Source organism: Coregonus clupeaformis, chromosome 1 (genome assembly GCF_020615455.1).
Source record: "Coregonus clupeaformis isolate EN_2021a chromosome 1, ASM2061545v1, whole genome shotgun sequence".
NCBI lineage: Eukaryota > Metazoa > Chordata > Actinopteri > Salmoniformes > Salmonidae > Coregonus > Coregonus clupeaformis.
The window spans coordinates 44,313,416-44,316,853 of record NC_059192.1 but is presented as its reverse complement, the minus strand read 5'-3'; the positions used below and the strand labels follow the sequence as shown (position 1 = coordinate 44,316,853).

The window sequence follows — 3,438 nt, the reverse complement described above, 5'->3', positions numbered from 1 at the left end:
TACTGGGATCTAAACCATCTTTTGCAAATGCCTTGACATTAAAAGGGTTGCCATTCTTTGAAATCTTGTTCTGTAAAATGTTCTGTTAAAAACCTTATATCGTAATTTCTGCATGCTTTAAATACAATGTCGTGTGTTGGTATTTTAACTAAGTCATAGAATAACTACAATGTAAATCAATTTAAGATTGTATTATCTGATTACTCACTAACTATTCATGATTATTCAGTTTAAGGGTTACATTTGTCCTATAATAGAAAATAAGACAAACATTTGAAGATCAATAATTGGTTCTTTTTTTTTACACACTTTGTTACAACAACAGACAATTCCACCCACTAGGTGGACAACAAACATTACAAAACATTAAGCAATATAAAAAGTCAGCAATACAGCAACAGCTTGGACATCTATGAAATGTACTATAGTATTATCATCATAAATAAAGGAGCCATCAGATGACAACAGAATGTTTCAGGACATTGTAAAATCCAGTCTCTCCTTACGAGGTATGGTATGGTCTCTCCACTGAGTTCAGGGTGTGGTCTTGTTGTGGTCTTTTTATTCTGGAGTCCTCTAGATCAGGTCCAAGATGGGGGAACAGGGAGAACTCCGGGCTGTGGTAGTTGACCAACCAGGGGTAGTTTGGTCGGTGAAATACCTCTGCAGCCCCATTTTCCCATGCCCTATGCCTCTTTAAAGCTAGATCTCAAAGAGGTATATGCATAGGAAAAAGGAACAGCGAGTGCAGATACCCCTCTCGAATCCACCGCTGTGTGGACCTAGAAGGAAGAGACACAGACAACCTCACAGAATGAACTCTTTGAATATTAAACCTTATACAATGGTATTTAAAGAAAAAAAAAAGAAAAAAAGTGATTCCTATTTGATCATGTATAGACGATTTTGTACAAGTAACTATACTTTAGAATACGCCCAAAAAATATTTTCAGGACTTCAATCATTGAATAAGACAATAACTGCAATTGAAAATTCTTAATAAAAAAGAATTTGCTAAACAGCAAATGTGAAAAACATTTGAGACTTTATATTCTGCATGAGCCTGTTTGAGGTTTTAGTTCTATATAATTTATTAGGTGAAAATCCTTCAAAAAAAGCTGACTTACCCTGTACAGCACCAGAGCTGTCTCCCTAAAGCAAACACCTCCTCAGGGTAATTTATTCCTCCCGAGAGACCTTGAAGATGTTTGAGAAAGACAGAGTAGCTGTTTTCTGTGCTCCGTCAGCACTTAGCCCACCTCCTTGGTTTCAGGCCATGGCATAACATGCACTTGCAGGGGCCAGAGCAACCCAAAAAAAAATAACACATTATAAAGTAACCAGCAACAAGCATGACAAAACCTCAGTGTCTCGGCTAAGGTTGATTGGCTGTCGTTGCTCACCATTGTCGCGTAGGGTGAACTTGCTACATAATAATCTGCTATCTTCTTCTCAGATGTCAACAGCACAGCGAGGAAAGAGGGAGAGAGTTAGAACACCTAGTTCCTACCGCTGAAAAGTTTCTTATCGGTTCAGGGTCTCTTTCTCTCCCTCTCCCAGGAGAGGCCCCATGCTTTAGCCTCCTCAAGGTCTTCCGACAAGCACTCTCAGGGTGTGCTGAGGTGAGACATTCACACACGAGTGTGTGTTCATGCACCAACGTAGTACACACAAGCATACACAGACACACACATACAAATGTACACTCAAGCAAACACAGACACACACACACACAAATGTACACTCAAGCATACACAGACACACATGCATTGCACACGCACTCAGGTGCTCACATACACACACACAATGTAACAGTGGGAGTGTTCTGGCACGTCAAGGCCAGAGGCCAGTACAAACCCTCTGACCAGCCAGAAATGAAACCAGCCAGAAATCCTCTTCTGATTTTGCACTAAGGGAGGTGGTCATGTATCATAGGAGTTGGTAACGGAAGTCCTGTCATACATGACCATATCCTTGCCTAAACAGGCCAGTAAAGTATGTCCAAGTTTAGCTTCTGAATAGCAGTGTGGGGAACTCTTTAGAATTAACTCTGTCAGACTAAGACCTGGGTTTAAACAGTTATGGGCATACCCTGTCCTGGAGTCAATCTATTAAGGCCTGTTGTAGTGATGCATAGATTTATTAGATTTCACTGTGGACATGTGTGTGTATCATGACAAGCTGGGAAAATATCCCCATATAGAATAATGCATCTAAATTGTATCTGAATACCTTTTTCAGATATGAATGTGTCAGTCTACTCATGCACTTAATAGGACTCTTGATGAGACACATATACCATGTTGTGAAAACCACTGGGCTGAACTCAATCTCCACCATCCATCATGTTCAACCTTTGACACAGCTTTCCACAATCACCACTGGGGGGCAGCAGTTTCAAGCCCTGGATAACAGCATAGCTCTTATGCTGAGTTTTATATTCTAGGGAAAAATTGCAGAGTTAATAGAAACTGTCTCCCGTCTCAGAAGCGTGCAACAAAAGCTGCTTGTTCATCTAAATAGACCTACCATGCATCATGAACTATTTGCGGCAATTCAGAGGCATATTTTGAAGGAAGTAACAGTTTGAGATCATTAGGTTGGTGACATCACCTTACTTGCTACACTGCGTAAACACGTTTCTCTGCATTTGTAGCCCTTTCAAAGTGTTTGTTGGGCTCAAATGAACAATGATTAGGAAAGTGTTCTTCTGCCTGGTACACATCTTTTGACTGGACCACAGACAATATATCAGCCATTTCTTCAACTTATGTTGACTTTGGGCTTTACAAAGAATTTGGTTTATGGCTGACGCATTGGGCTTTACAAAGAATTTGGTTTATGGCTGACGCTTTGGGCTTTACAAAGAATTTGGTTTATGGCTGACGCTTTGGGCTTTACAAAGAATTTGGTTTATGGCTGACACTTTGACACATTCACTGTATATGTTTTCTTGGTTGCATTGCGTTTTTACATCACATACCTCTTCCAATTCGAATGTGAAGTATTTCTCTTTAATTCCTAACAGCGGATGATATCGCAAACAATGACTCAGGCAGGCCCAAGGCCATTTGGGCTGAAGAATACAATTAATCTGTGATATTGGCACCTGTAGTAACGCTTAGAGGGAAAAGTTGAGAGTGGACAGAGACTAGGGGGCCTGAGTCAAACCTGGTAAAACATTGTTCTTCTTGAAGTCTTGTTCAGAGAGAGAGAGAAATTGTACTTTTAAAATAGGTTAAAAGATCAATAGGAGAATATGTCAACCTCTAGCTTTAGACCAAGCTTCAGTGATTAAGCTTAAACTCATGACCTCATGAAATTAAGTAAATGAAGAATGAGGGGTGGTAATGGATTATAGTACAGTGTTCTCATAGCTCAGCCTTTCGAGTGAACCGTTCTTAAACTCATTATACAGTCTGATGAATGTGTCACTGA

At 40.0% G+C, this 3,438-nt stretch overlaps 1 long non-coding RNA gene across 1 annotated transcript; it reads right to left on the bottom strand.

The window, feature by feature from the left end:
- Positions 1–272: 272 nt before the first annotated feature.
- LOC121582694 lies at positions 273–1,422 on the bottom strand. The gene is made up of 2 exons (XR_006003392.1): positions 1,128–1,422; positions 273–782 (listed from the first exon to the last, which is right to left on the bottom strand). It is a non-coding gene; the product is annotated as an uncharacterized LOC121582694 (long non-coding RNA).
- Positions 1,423–3,438: the final 2,016 nt, after the last annotated feature.